At 37.7% G+C, this 16,601-nt stretch overlaps 1 pseudogene; it reads left to right on the top strand.

Annotated features, from left to right (window-relative positions):
• Positions 1–13,189: 13,189 nt before the first annotated feature.
• On the top strand, positions 13,190–16,368 carry LOC149837498 (uncharacterized; annotated as a pseudogene).
• The last annotated feature ends 233 nt before the right edge of the window (positions 16,369–16,601 follow it).

The following is a 16,601-nucleotide window of genomic DNA, read 5'->3' as shown; positions in this document are numbered from 1 at the left end:
TTTATGGAGAAATATTGGATCGTTTGTTGGATGTGCACAGAAGTAGAGAGAGAAGGGAGAGAGAGTGAGATGAGGTTTTACCCCTCTCTTGTAAGTGTAAAAACTCTGAATCAGGATCTACAACTCATTTAGTTGAATGATGATACCCACGCTGGGAGGAGCCCCCAAACCCTCCTCCTGTAAGGGTAAAAACTCTGAATCAGGCTTCACAAGAGTCAATGTACAGGTCAGTCGGTGCTTGATGGAGCAATGTATGATCTTCTAATGGATGTGCACAGAAGCAGAAATAGAAGGGAGAGAGAGAGAGTGAGAGGGTTGATGTTCATGGCCTCCTCCAGGGGAGATTTCTTTCTCGGATAATCCTGCAGTGCAGAGACTTGGTCTTAAATAATCATCTCCGAGGCACTTAAGTCTTTACAACCACTCCTTTTCAAGAACCGTCATTTTTTTTGCACCAATGGAGGAGAGGGTACTTAAGTCTTTGCAATCTTATCAAACTCCAACGCTAATTAATGCTGACAAACATGGGGATACGAGACGCACATGCTTACATACGTGGTGCTCTTTGGGACCCCCGATCATGAGATGTAGCTAACTGCCCTGTTCGGGGGGGGGAACATATAACCTGCTTTGCTCGGTCACCCATCCCTCTTCTCCTCCCGCTCTTCTCAGTCGCTTATCCCTCTTCTCCTCCTGCTCCTCTCTCGGTTGCCCGTCGTTGTGCCTGCCACTGTTGCCAACGTCGCCTCCTCACCACCGTCTGCCCCCATCGCTCCTCCTACCCCCGTCAACCCTGCCCCTTTCATGAGGATCTCTTCTTCTTCTTCTTCTTCTTCTTCTTCTTCTTCTTCTTCTTCTTCTTCTTCTTCTTCTTCTGTGTTTGTTTTTTATGGGATGATTCATGTTATCGAATTTATTGAATCGACAAGGGGCCGATTCGGTTCAACACTACTTTGAACAGTTCAATAAATAATGTTTTGCTCTTTCTGGTCGTCTCATCCCATAGGGCTTCCCTATACTTAAACCACAGATGAGGGTTTCTCAAACCCTAACATGAACTCCTCTGCTTTGTTTGGTTTTGAACAGGGTACTCTACTAGCTTGGTTTTGAACCGGTTCAAGTGAGTCAATCCCTTCCATTCTCTAGTTTTAGCCAAACCAAACACCTGTTTTTTTTCTTTTTCTTTTTCTTCTTCTTTTTACCCGTTATCCTCCTGCCCCTATTTTCCTGTAGTTTGTCTTTTTCTTTCTTTTTTTTCTTCAGTGAAAAAGTGAAATCTTTGCTTTCGTTTTGCCTTGTGAATTTTTATATTGAATATGTGGCATATCGGAATGTGGATTGTTTCTGTTTGCTTAATTGAGCATAAAATTGAAAGGTAGCATCATCGAATTATCTCTCGTTGGGTTTCTGTTTCTCCCTCTATTTCTGAGAAAATAAAAAGAGACATGTTCTTGGTTTCTTTATTTTTTGTTGGTTTTGAAATTAATGGGTACATGCATTTTCCATGTTCATTGCATTCTCATAATATCTCTGTTCTGGTTATTGAATATTTGAATGTAGCCATTTCATGTTCGTTCAGACCACCCTTTATATATCCTGAAGCTGATTTTAATGCACTCATTATCTCTGTTCTGGTTATTGAATATTTGAATGTAGCCATTTCATGTTCGTTCAGACCACCCTTTTGTATATCCTGAAGCTGATTTTGATGAAAAGTAAGAAATGTGATGCTTGTCACAGTATTTTGTTGGTTGTGTTTGATTGTGTAAGCAGTAGTTAGAGTTCAAGATTTAAGTTGTAATAGCGGCTTGATGTAGTGGGTTCATGATGATTCTGAAAGTGGTTAGAGAAAGATGTGTATGATTGGGAAAAATTGGAACCTGTAGTAAATATGGGTTGTTTCTTTGCATGAAATGCATAGCTTATTACCAAAAAAAGAGAAAGGAACAAGATGAAGCGAGTTTCTTATTAGTTTAGGAATACCATTTCCCCCACCCCTGCTGCCACTGCTGGTTCCCACTGGACACTACTCGCCAGAAACCATCCTTTATATATCCTGAAGCTGATTTGCCGATCATTCACGTATTCCGATTGTTGCCGTTCCAATTAAGAATGGCTGCAAGATGTAGTCATAATCGGACAACAACTCCTGCGAGAATTTGTTTTCATTTTCCAGTATTTAAAGTATATGCTTTTATGGTGTCAGCGTATTTTTCTTTGGTAACATGTATGTGTTTTATTTGTGCAGCATTTATGAAAATCATCTAAATTTGAAGAGGTCCTTATTGTCATTATGGAATTTTAGTGCCTATACGAGTATCTAAAAGCAATGTTAACCCAAAAAAAAATTATTTTACGGCTAACTTACTGTTGTTGCTTGCCATATGTACGCACAAATGGTTTCTTGACAAGCGGGGTGAACTGCTTTCCATAAAATTTCTTCTTTTGCTCCCCCCCTTCAAAATGCTACCCATACCATTTTTCTTGGACATTCAAATTGACCACCCAATCCTCCTTCAGAACAGTGGTCACCTCTATGGCCTTTGTGAGGGTTTCAAGTCCTCAAAACAAAACCTTGATTCGAAGTGCATGCTTTCAACTTCGATTAGATTTTATTGCCCTCTCGTCCTTAGTGATGTACATATTAAGGTCGAAACGCTCAAGTCCTCTGAACTTGGTGATATAATTGGGCACTGATATGGCTCTCCGGTGGAGCTTCAAAAATTCATACATCTTCTTAGCCTTTTCGTGTTTCGAGAAGTAGGCTTCGAAGAAAACCTCTACTCCTCAAATTTGACTTGGTGGACTATCTCCCACCATTGTAGAGTTTGTTCTTCAGGAACATGGAGCATCCTAAAGATGTGTTTCATCTCATTGACTCAGTTCTCAACAACTATGGGGTCAACTTTTCTTTTGAACACGGGAGGGTCCATATCCATAAATTTTTTATACCTGAAGTCTCCCTCCACATTTTGGCCAAGTTCTGCAAATTAGTATTCATTGCTTACATTCTAGTAGACTACCGTTGCACCACCCCAACCATGGTGGCTAAAGTGTTTAGAAAGTCGTTTACCCTTCTTGCCCATGCCATTTGGATAGGAAAAGCAACAACACAAAAATAATTTGTGAGTCCTGGCATATTTCTAGGTTTAAAACAAATAACATACATCACACAGTGTTTTAACCTTAAATTTCAACATGTTTCACATATTTGTATCAACAACATTAACAAATAGATACTTTATGAAGGCGATCGTGCTCGCATCTTGAGGTCACTTTTATCCTTATTATCAATTGTAACATCCCTAAAAAAATTTATCTTTTAAATTTTTTCTTAAAACCCTAAATTTTGAGAAAATTTAAAAAAAATCATTGGTTATAAAGTTTTACATGACTCTCAAAAGTAATGTGGCAACGAGTTCATCTAGGACTACGTTTCAATCATTTTAAATACTAGATGATCTGCCTGAGTGTGAGCGTATATTAGTTTTTCAGTATTAAATACAGTGCAGAGTCATCCGTAGACACAACTCGATTGATGTTATTACTTTAGAAAAAAAATTATATAAGAATGTGAAAGACAAAATTTATTTAAAGGTTAAGACATTTGAGAAGTTACGTAAAAGTTGAGATTTATAATGACATTTTAATTTTTGCATAGAAAAGAAAAACATCATCCACAAGTTTATCTCATTCCAAAGTATTTATAAGTCATCGAAATAGTAATGATCTAGAATGGAAAGTTTAATGTTTATAAGTTTGTAAAAAGAGAATAAAATCTGGATACCCTAGAGAACATAACAGGTAAAAGGACCCCTTCGAGTGTGTAGCAACTCATCCTTTGTTATATTTTTATAGAATGATATCTGTAATATTATAGGGCATTAACAATGTGCCCGTAGGAGACCCAAAATCAAACTTAAAGAATATAAATCAAGTTTGTAATTGTACCACCATAGTGTGATTCTTATCATTTATAAAATGAGGGTCAAGAGAATCCACATCATAATATCCATTCATATTGCATTCATTCAATCAATCATTCGCAGGCATAACATTCATTTGTATCCATAGCATTCATTCACATAAATGAATAACAAGCAAGCAATTTACATATAATTATGTAAAGTAAATAAGGTAAATCTTATTGACCATGTCAAGCGTGAAACACACACACACATGCTTTTCAAACCAATCAGTTCAGAAGAGTCCCTTAAAAACATAACATATGCATTTATAAAATTACATATGATAAATAAGTTAAAATCTTATTTGACTATTCTTGCATACTTTTTATTTGCATGCTTTTCAAATAAATAAAACATCCAAGTCTATGTCAATTAAGGCATTTACATATATTTTCTTATAAAAGCATAAACATGTTTATCTCATGACTATGTTATGCATTGTTATATTTTATGGGTAATCAGTCAATTTTCATGACCACTTATGCACTTTTATATTTTTATCAAATGAGAATTGGCCCTTTCTTTTGACTTTTCTCACATATCTGACACACATATGCACCTCACGTGCATCATATTTAAGTCTGTGACATGAATTATCATGTCAATCAGATGACCTTATATATGTCTTTTTCATTCACATTTATGCTCATATGCAATAACATATCTAAACATTAGAGATTCTAGATGTCCATTTTTATATGTTTACGCATATGATGAATATGATTTTACGAATCTAATGCATTGTTTCTCTTGATTATTTTAAACTCATCTAGTATAATAGAGGGTATAGTCGTTCAAAAACAACTATAAAAGTATTTATTATGCTATGTATTCTATTTTTTTCTCATATGGCTTAACTAAGATTATCACAAATGGTCAATCCTGAAATACAACGATTGGAACATAGACACAAAGTCCTTGTATCGGTCTATACCCGTGTATGTCGCTTGAGTTAAAAACAAAGGAAACATATTTCTTTACTCTGCAAGGTTTTTAGCCCTACCCTATGAATCCCCGAGTAAGTTTGTCTTCATAACATCCGTGGGGCGGGGATGAGGCATACGTAGTCCTCCAACATCATAATACCCCACGAGGTTTGTAATAAGGGTGGCAATCGGGTCGGGTCAGCAGGTTGGCGGGTCGAGTTGGCGGGTCAGAATGCCTCAACACGAACACAATTCGTTTATTAAACGGGTCGGATGTGGCAAACACGAACATAACCCATTTATTAAACGGGTAACCTGACACGACACGGTTAACCTGTTTAATAAACGGTTCGGGTCGACATGGCGACCCGTTTATTAAATGGGTTGACCCGATAACATAGACACGATAACTGACCCGAGTAACGCGAATAACCTGTCTAGTTGGAGGATGAGGAGATTGGCGATGGTAAGGATCCTTTAATGAATCACTCGACGGCGGTAGACGTAGGAGTTGATGATCATGCTGATAACTCAGCAGGAGTCGAATTCGACGGAAAAATCACCTGATCAGAGGAGGACGGCCATGGATGCTGACGGAATAGAGAAGCATATTGGCAGCAGGGCTACCCGTGTTGCCGGAAGTAAGCCACTGCAAGAGGTGGGAAAACCTCACCATCTTTGTCATTGCTTTGTCGAGAAGGAGCCGTGAGAGGCAGCGACTGAGAAGGACATCCTCGCCATCGTCGCTCCTCTGAGTTGGAGAGGGTTCGGTTCATCTCGTTCATCGAAGATCACCCGCAGCTCCGACTGCACTTCTCCCTCTCTCTCATTTTCTCAGAGAAACGAAAAGGGGAACCCGATTAGGGTTTCCTTTTCATTTTTACTTGTAAGCATTTATTTAAAAGAAATAATTTTAGTTTTGGTGCTGAAATTTTTTGAAAATTCTAGATCAAGTCTCGTATATTATTAATAGATTGTCCTGAATAACAAAATTAGAAACACAAAAATGGGTTGCGGGTTGACGGGTTCGTGTAAACGGGTTGACCCGCCCGCCTAACCCGTTTATTAAATGGATCAAACGGGTTGGCATACCCCTAACATGAACACGACTTGTTTAATAAACGGGTTAGGCGGGTCGATCCGTTTACGACACAAACCTGTTTAAGTCAAACCCTAACCTGGCTAAGAAGCGGGTTGGCGGGTCGAGTCAGATTTTGTCACCCCTAGGTTTGTACCACATTTTCTTCTTCAAAGAAAACATGAGATCAGGACAAACCCAAACATCTTATTTGAGATCGGGACGGACTCAGTCATCTCTAAGAGTCCGGTTTCACCGACGCCTCATTTGGACCCATGGTCTCAGGAATATCTTTTATTTAAGTCATAGGGCACATTACAGTGTCATTATCTCATAGGATAACTCTTTGATGCCCTTATACATGATTCATTTACACATACTTTGATGCATGATTCATTTATAACATGCTTTTATGCATGATACATGTCATTTAATTCATGCCCTAATGCACAATACATGATATATTCAACTATGCTTTGATGCATGATACATGTCATAATTCATCCATGCCCATTACATATGTTTTATTCATTTCACATTCATATGCCTGATGCATTCATTGCATGCATGACATGCTTCACATACAAATATTTGCACAAACATTCAATTATGTCATGCATTCACATCATTCATGCAACATTCATTTTGATCATGCATGTACAAAAGTACTTCATATTCTGCTATCTAAAATCATGTCAAACATGATTTATTGAACCACATCAAAAGAACATTTCTATTTTCATACATTCAAATCATGCTTTGCATGATCTCTGAACTATATTTTAAGGTTTGCACAATGCTTTGCATCACACATACTCGCCATGGGTAGTTTACTTGATTTCTTAAATATTGCATTCATTTTCTTTCTTTTTTTAATATGCATTGGCTCAATAGCCGCTTTGCGATACTTGGCATTAAGTACCATATTTTTGCAATAATTGTAGGACAATTCATATACATGTATGATTCAAGCATTTAAGCATTTTATAAATATCAAAATTTAAATTAATATGTGCAGCTATGTGCATGCAATTGCGAATATAAACAATACATGAGCAATTGTGCCAAACTGAAATTATAATGTGTGTGTTAACATAGTTAACTACGCATATTCGTGTTTGCTCACATGTATTTTTATGACACATTTAATACATAATCATAACCATGACGCAAAAGTGTGTAAAACCACTTCAAAATTGAGTTATAAATAAACATAATTGATATTTAAAAACTAGTTTTGAAACCCATTTAAAACCACTTTCAAATTCAAAAATTTCTCTCTTAGGTATTTTACGGAACACTTAGCATGTGGCATAATTCCTAAGGCATAGACTACATTTTCAAAAATTTTAATGTTCTAAATAGAATTAATTAAATTAATTTAACTATTCTAATAACATGTCATTTCTCAAAAATCAACAAGAAACCCCAAATCAGCAATGGAGGCTAGGCTGGTCGGTTGATTCCTCTTAGCTAGGCATCCTCCACACTGGCTCCATGCATCCCAGTGCTATGGATCCCTTGTTGATGCATGTATCCCCAAAAAATGTAAGAATTGCCTGTCCTAGTGGTTGACTAGTAGAGGAACCACAAAAAAATGAAGAAGATGAAAGAGATGAAGTAGATGAAGATGAAGATGACGATGGTGAGGAACATATGTCCACAATTGAGCATAAATCCCAATGCTAGGTACGATTTCCAATATTGAGAATGGGGCACAAAAACCAAGAATCAAACAATAGGAGATTGACTATGAGAAAACCTCAAAAGAGAACGAAGAGATGAAGAAAATGGAAGAGAAAGGGATGTACTTACCAATGGCATGAATCCCTAGGTGAAGATGTTGTGGGTGGTACAAATCCCCAAAAAACCAGCATAAACCCCAAGGTAATGGTTGAGTGGCTTTTGTGCCCACAAAAGTTTGTACTAAATATTCATGCGCACATTGAGGAAAAGATGGTTTCTACCAAAAGCGGAAAACAAGAAGTAAGGGGTGTCGACTTTAGGGGTTGAGAAAGAAGGGAGATAAAAGGGTCAGGTGCCCTAGTGGGCCCCACCCATCCTCTCTTAAACACCCTTATGCACCCACCCAAACCAAATCCAAATTGGGTTCGGTTTGAGTCCGGTTTGCTCCCAACCCTAAATCGGGTTTTGAACAACATAATGCCCAATTAATTACTTAATAATACCTATTATTTATCTATAATATTTTCAAAATAATATACTAAAAATAACTATTAACTCATTTAACTATTTAGAATCCATAAAAAACACTAATTTGGGTAGACCCATTGGGTCCAAACCCATATGAACTCTGAGTCCATACCAAAATCAGTTTTACTGAACCAATAACCTAAACATTGCTAGACTAATTAAAAATTTATTTTAACTCTTAACAAATTATCACTTTAGATATTCTTTAATTAGTCAATATCAAGATTTAAAATACTCGCTTAAATTATTTTTGACCAAATACCATTTTTGGTAAAAATGTATTTTCAAGCTACTTAAATTCATCTAGTTAAATTCAAACACTATGAAAACACATTGATAAGTCATAGATACACTTAAATATATTTTTTAAAGTATAAATTAAATATTTTTAATAGTTAATTGCTTGAAATAATTTTATAAATGCCAATTACACGCTTATTGGCCAAAAATGAGCAAGTAAGCATATAATACATCCATAAATGAAATTTAAAAGCCAAAAATACATTTCTAACTCGATAGATGTTCACTTTATTTATTTATAATTCTCAAAATTTACTGGTTTTACAACTGCGTTTAATATGTTCACACAACATATGCTTATTTGCTTACTTATTCAGGGAATCATGCCTGATGTTGTTACATTTACTACCATCATTGATGGTTTTGGTGAAAAGGGAAGAGTGAACGATGCCATCGATGTCTTGACTTTGATGCTCAATGTAGGTGAATTTCCTGATACACGTACTTAGCTGGACCCAATTCAGCCCAATCCATCCAGACATATACTACTAACATCCAATTATATGAGCCAGACCCATTTCAGACGATGCTGATCAATGGACATGGAAGAGCAATAGTTCTCATATGTTCAAATGTTAAAATGGGAATCAAATGGTTCATACAAGGGACATGAAATAATGGGTTTTAAGAATATTGTAATCTAATACATTAATCCATATTTCACAGAAAATATTGTGTTATCTAGTACCAATATACTGTTTTCAACAAGTCAGTTGTGGTCCTTAGCAATGAAAACATTTACAATATTAAGCAAATAACATCACAATTTGTTGAGGTTTCAAGAAGTCAACTGTATTCAAGCACCTGAAAATTGTGTCCAATTCTCTGTGGTCCATTTGTCATTTGCCTTTTATTATTTCTCAACTATCTTCAAGCAACTGAAGATAGGCTAATGAATTTCAAAGTCATTACGAGAATTGCTGAAGAGTTCTTCATAGTTCTCAAAGCTTAAGTCTGCATCATCCATATTAAAACCTTCATATACTTCAACAACTTCACAAATTTTAAGGTCTTTCATCCCATCACAAGATAATTAACGGCAAACAACATCAACAAAATTGTTTAAAGTTCTTTGAAAATTACAAACTGGCTGGATGTTTTGCACACTCAAATTTTGGACATGACACTTTTTTACTTTAACATTAGGAAAAATAAATCCTATTTTTGGAAAAAAATGAAGCTAGATGTTGGTAAAGCATGAAAAACAAATTCAAGTTCTTTGAAAAACACTTTTTCACTTTAACAAAAAAATGAACTATTAAAACATGAATTTTGTGTACAAAGTATTGATAAATCATGTAATCCAAAGAATATGCATGGCAAAATGTCTGATATGATGTGACTTATTGATGCAGAGCATCTAGAAACAGAAGCAGATTAGGATCCCAATCCAAATATTCAGATCTGTTTCGGACATCGCTACCCAAGGCGATCCACACGCTTGCAGGACATTCGTGGTCCTAGTGGATCTCCCAGTTAGTTGATGCTCATCGTGATCTTTTTATTGCTTTGATTCCATTACAAAATCATATTTTTGGATTTTACTTTATCAATAGTTATTTCATGTAATTTTTTTTGTTTTTTTTAGGAGCCGGATTCTACGGATCCGGATAGTTCTGGTACCCTATAGGATCTTTTTGTGGTACTAGAGGGTGTATGGGGTCCAAGGGTAGTTTTTATTTTTTTGCAAATTTGCTTCTTTCTTGGTGTTGGTGCAGGATCCAATTCACAGCCTATTTGGATCCGGATCTTGATCCGTCTTCATGAGGGGGGTCCTAGGTGGCACCACTTTAGTGTGGTCCATCTTGAACCTCATTTGAATTCATGTTTACCAGCCCAAAGTCAAAAATGGACTGTTGGTGGAGTTATTAGCATTTGACAAAATCTAGGCTTGCACACTCGTTTTTGGTGCAAAGCTTGGGAAGGCCAAGGTCTCTTTATTGTGGCTCTTCTCAAGCAACCTAAGCCCTTAACTAGGGAGGTAGACCAAGGGGTGAGGGGTTTTGTTCAATTACGAAATTGGTAGTGTGGCTGGTTCTAAAGTGAGAAAAAAAAAGTTTTTTGTGTGGTTGGTGCTAAAAAGAAAGCTATCTTGGTGTGAAAGAAAAACCGAACTTCATTTTTGTGTGGAAGGTGCTCTTGTGAAGAGGTTTTATTCGTGGTGGTTGTTCTAAGTTTGTTCGTGGTGGTTGCTCATCCATCCCTACTGTTCGTATCTCTCTTGTGGCGTCGGTTGCTTCCCAACGATGGACATTATCGATTTCAGCCCGGATATCTCTATCGGTTCTTCATTCTATTTCCTTAGCTACTTTTATTCGCATTTGTTGCGATTGTTCATGATTTGATGTTGCTAAATTGTATTAGATCATGAAAGAGTTGCGAAGGCATGTTAGAAGTATTTTTTTATATTAAAACTTGTCTCATTTGATCTTAAGTTATTTCGGGTTGTTGATGTGTGTGAATGAACTCAGGTTATTTCAAAAGGACCAAATCGCTGTTACGAGATAACAGAGAAGTCTCTGATAAAACATTCGTATCAGACTCAATATTGAGCGGATTTTCGTGTTCTTTAACTTTCTAGAAAGCTAAGAAAATTTCCTACAACTTTGTAGTTCAAAGGTTTCTGAGATTCGTTCATTTAAACCCCTGAATCTGTTTGTCAAAGTCTCGATCTGATAGTCATCCACTGTCACCAGTTTGGTTTAGAACCAACTTAATAGTGTTTGGTATTTTCTGATTATCTGGAGATTACCTGAATGGAATTTCAATTTTTTTGATTCTGTGGAAAGTTATAATTTAAACCTACAACTTTCATGTTTAAGGTTTTGATTGAATTGTTGATTAGTTGCTTCAAAAATATTGATCTTTGCTGCTACTATCGAATCTTTGAATTTTATTTTCTGAAACAATAACTCATACCATTTCGAAATTCAAAAACTTGTAGAGGACTGTGGAAAATTCCAAAAATTACAATCTTTAGTGTTATGGAAAGGTTGGGATTTGATCTTCCTTTCGTCAGTTGTGAGTTTTCACAAACTTTAGCGTTTGAAGGGTCAAAATTCCCTTCAAACAGTCTACCCCTGAATTTTGATAATCTGTGTTGGACTTGTTTAGCAGTCCTGGTGTCGAGTCCGTGGAGCGGTCCTTATTGCTCCGAATCTAGTATTTTTGGATTTGTTGGAAAGCTGTGCGAATCACGCATAACTTTCATTTGGATCTTTTCTGTCAAAACAGAGCGCACAGATCCCGAAAATCAGTTTTCTAGAGTTCTATTCGGACTCTATATCATTTCAGCTTCTGCGTGTGTTTGGATCTTGGATCGTGGATCAGTGTGTACCAAGTCCACCGTAGCATTGCATCATTTTGGTATCAAAGCGGGTTGTTGGATTTTTCAATCCGACACGATTCCCTGTGTTGTGAGGAGTTCAAAAAAAATAATAATAATAATTTTATGTACCATTCACCATGGCGGGTCAAATGGGCGGTCGAGGTCAAACTAATTTTAATAGGGGAAACGATGATCATGACCATCGATATGAGGTGCGAGATCTGCAAAGACAACTGGCTGAAGCTAATCGCCGAGTTGAAGATTTAACTTGTCAAATGGCCGAGAATGTTAGATTTAACGATCAGCGTGAGGAAAGGAGTTCGCATAGTTCTCTAGGAAATCGAGAAACCCAATCGTATGATTCTGATGATGACTTTGAGTCACATCGACGAAGTCCAGAAAGAAGAGATAATCTACAGCCACGAAGATCCCATTGGGATTCGGGCTTATGTTTTGATATCCCAGAATTTAAGGGAACTGGAACTCCCGAGGAATTCCTGGATTGGATTAGCGAAGTTCGCGAAATCCTTGAGTTTAAGGAGGTACCTGAAGATCGTCATGTGGGTTTAATATCCCTCAAATTAAAGAGTCGAGCTGCAGCTTGGTGGCGTCAGCTCAAGCAGACATGCAGACATCAGGGCCGAGCTCCGATTGAGCGTTGGGAGCATATGGAGCAGAAGCTTCGTGCTCAGTTCTTGCCGTTAAACTATCATCGTGAGCTATATCAAAAATATCAAAGTCTGAAACAAGGAACTAGATCGGTGGATCAATGCACCAAAGAATTTCATGATCTTGTGGCACGAAACGACATTCGTGAGAGTGAAGAACAATTAGTTTCAAAGTATATTGGAGGACTGAACTTCCAATTACAAGATATGTTGAACTTCGTAGAGTGTTGGACTATGTCTGAAGCACATCAAAAGGCACGTCAATGGGAGAGGTCTACCCAGAGAAAGACCTTGGTTAGGCCTAGTCCTGTGACTATACCCGTAGCACGGGCTCCTGCGGTTCTCAGTGCAAAAGTTGTCCCACCCTACCGTCACCCAATGCTTCAAATCTACCTAGGGTTGCGAGCCAGAATGATCCGATAGGAAACCAGATTAGAATCAATAGTTTGAGCACTCCCATAAAGTGTTATACTTGTGGGAAACTCGGTCATATGTCCACTGAATGTCGTGGCAAAGCCCTATTCGTTGAAGGAATTCATGAAGAAGTGGATGTTCAATTCAATCCTGAGTTCGATCCCATTTATGACCTAGAGATTGAATCCTTTGAAGAAGAACCAAAAGAAGAGTTTGTGGAAGAGGATATATTGCTACCTGATTGAGGTGAAGCACTCATCACGAGGCGAGTTTGTTTGGCCCTGAGGCAAGAAATGAGTGATCGATGGCTAAGAACTCACATATTTGAGTCCGCTTGCACCATTAATGGGAAAGTGTGTCGGTTCATCATAGACTCAGGTTGCTGTGAGAATGTCATTTCAGTTGAAGCCATGACTAAGCTAGGTTTGAGTTGTAAGACTCATCCCCGTCCGTATCAGATGTCTTGGCTCCAAAAGAGCGTTGATGTCCATGTCGACTGGCAATGCTTGGTCAAATTTTCGATTGGAAACACCGATTTCGATCAAGTATGGTGTAATGTGCTTCCCATGGATGCTAGTCATATCATACTCGGAAGACCATGGCAGTATGACCGTTCCGTTATTCATAATGGTCGATCCAACTCATACTCGTTCACATTCGAGGGGCGGAAGATCCATTTAAAGCCATCCAAGGATCTACCACATTTGTCTTCATCTTCGTCATCTGCTTTATCTTCTCGTACTCCAGTTTCCACTCAAATTTCACACCCCACTTTATCTAAACTTGCTCCTTCAAAAGTTAAACTTTCAAGTGCTTTTATTGCTAGACACGAGCTCCAAGAGGTTCTGAGTCAATCTAGCATGTGTTACTTCTTGTTCTCTGTTGATTCTGATTCATCGCGTGGTGAGTCAAAGTCTGACACCATAGATCCTAGAGTCATACCCCTTTTAGAGGAATTCTGTGAAGTCTTTCCCAATGAATTACCAGACGGATTACTCCCTCTGCAGGAAGTCCAACATCATATTGATCTACACCCTGCCGCGGTATTGCCACATGCTCCGCATTATCGCATGAGTCCTACGGAGTATGAAGAGCTTCGTAGACAGGTTGAAGAATTGCTAACTAAGGGTCACATTCGTGAAAGTCTTAGTCCATGTGCGGTTTCTGCTCTTCTTGTTCCCAAGAAGAATGGAACATGGCGGATGTGCATTGATAGTTGAGCTATCAATAAGATAACCATCAAGTATAGGTTTCCCATTCCAAGATTGGATGATCTGTTGGACCAATTGACTGGTTCAAAGATATTTTCTAAGTTAGATCTGCGTAGCGGATATCATCAAATACAAGTTAGGCCTGGCGATGAATAAAAAACCGCATTTAAAACTCGTAATGGTCTCTATGAATGGCTCGTAATGCCATTTGGTCTATCCAATGCTCCATCTACCTTCATGAGAATCATGAATCAAATTTTTTGACCTTACATCGGTAAATTCCTAGTCATTTATTTTGATGACATTCTCATATATAGTCGAACCGAACTTGAACATCTAGAACACTTACATTTAGTGTTCGATATCCTCAGAAAGGAACAATTTTATGCATCTATCGATAAGTGTGTCTTTTGGGCCACTGAAGTTTTATTCCTTGGTTACGTGGTCTCGACGTCAGGTATATCTGTTGACCCTTCAAAAGTCGAGTCGATTTGAGATTGGCCTGTGCCAAACTCCATTACTGTCGTGCGTAGCTTTCATGGGTTAGCTTCCTTCTATAGGAGGTTCGTTCCGCATTTTAGCAGTATTGCTGCTCCGTTGACCGATTGTATTAAAGGTACGACCTTTCAATGGAATCTGGAGGCTCAACAATCATTTGAGCATTTGAAATCCTATCTCTGTTCGACATCAGTGTTAGTATTGCCTAATTTTAATCTTGCTTTCGAGTTGTCATGTGATGCATCTGGTGTAGATATAGGTGTTGTGTTGAGTCAAGAAGGGAAACCTGTGGCTTATTTTAGTGAGAAACTGAATGAAGCCAAATTGAAGTATAATACCTATGATAAGAAATTCTATGCTATTATCAGAGCATTAATGCACTGGAGGCATTATTTGGTGCATCGAGAATTTATTCTCCATACTGACCACGAGGCTCTCAAATACATCAATGGTCAGCATAAGTTGAATGCTCGTAAAGCCAAATGGGTAGAATATCTGCAAGAGTTCACATTCGTTCTGAAACATAAGGCAGGAAAGGATAATGTTGTCGTTGATGCCTTAAGTAGGAAAACCATTCTCCTGTCTACCATGAAATCATCTGTTTGGGGTTTTGAGGAATTTGCGTCATTATATGAGTCAGATAGCTATTTCTCAAAAATTATTAATGGAGTGACAAGTCATCCTCATGACAATTTCCCACTGGTTGATGGGTTTTTATTTAAAAGCAATTTACTTTGTATCCCAGACTGTTCCCTGAGGCAACGTTTGATTTCTGAGATATATAATGAGGGACATTTTGGTCGAGACAAGACAATGCATTTAGTGTCTTTAACATATTTTTGGCCCCATATGCGAAAGGAAGTGAATAGATTCGTGGAAAAATGTCATACATGTCATATTGCGAAAGGAAATGTCACAAATGTTGGGTTGTATTTGCCATTGCCTATTCCTGAAAAACCTTGGCAAGATATAACCATGGATTTCATTTTAGGATTACCTAAGACCTCTCATGGTCTTGATTATGTCTTTATGGTCGTCGACCGATACACAAAAATGGCTCGTTTCATTCCGTGTAGAAAAACTATGGATGCATCTCATATTGCGGATTTGTTTTTCAAAGAAATCTATAAATTGCATGGCATTCCAAAAACTATCACTTCTGATAGAGATGTTAAATTTGTAGGTCATTTTTGGCGTCAATTATGAAAAAAGTTAGGAATCAATCTACAATTTAGCACTGTCCATCATCCTCAGACCGATGGTCAAACTGAAGTTGTTAATCGATCTTTAGGAAATTTGTTGTGAGCTTTAATTAATAATAAACCTATGTCATGGACTCAAATAATTGCACAAGCTGAATTTGCTTTTAATAAGTCTGTAAATCGTTCTACTGGATTTAGCCCTTTTACTGTTTTGTATGGTTTTAATCCATGTTCGCCTGTTGACTTAGCTCTTGTTCCTGTTGTTGGTCCTGTTTTAAATTCTGTTCAAGATCGTGTTTCTTTGTTGCAAGATATTCATGAACAGGTACATTTAAATCTTCAAGACAACATCAGTAAGTATAAAGCAAGTTATGATAAAAGACATCGACAGGTATTGTTTGAACTTGGAGATCCGGTATGGGTTACTCTTACTAAAGAACGTTTACTTCTTGAGTTGCATGGTAAGTTGGCCCCTAAGCGCATTGGTCCTTGTACAGTTACTGACATCATTAATTATAATGCTTACAGGGTTCAGTTGTTGCCTCAATTCAAAACTTCTAATGTGTTCAACGTCAAACACTTGGAGCGGTACCGTGGTGATACTGAAAACGAGGAGTCGACATCGAGGACGAAGCCTTTTCAACCTGGGGGGGATGATGCAGAGCATCCAGAAACAGAAGCAGATTTGGATCCCAATCCAAATATCCAGACCTGTTCCGGACATCGCTACCCAAGGCAATCTACACGCTTGCAGGACATTGGTGGTCCTAGTGGATCTCCCAGTTAGTTGATGC

The sequence above is a fragment of the Nuphar pumila genome, chromosome 5 (assembly GCF_984573655.1).
Source record: "Nuphar pumila chromosome 5, dmNupPumi1.hap1.1, whole genome shotgun sequence".
Lineage (NCBI taxonomy): Eukaryota > Viridiplantae > Streptophyta > Magnoliopsida > Nymphaeales > Nymphaeaceae > Nuphar > Nuphar pumila.
Note: the sequence above shows the minus strand (reverse complement) of the source record. Positions and strands in the feature narration are given on the sequence as shown.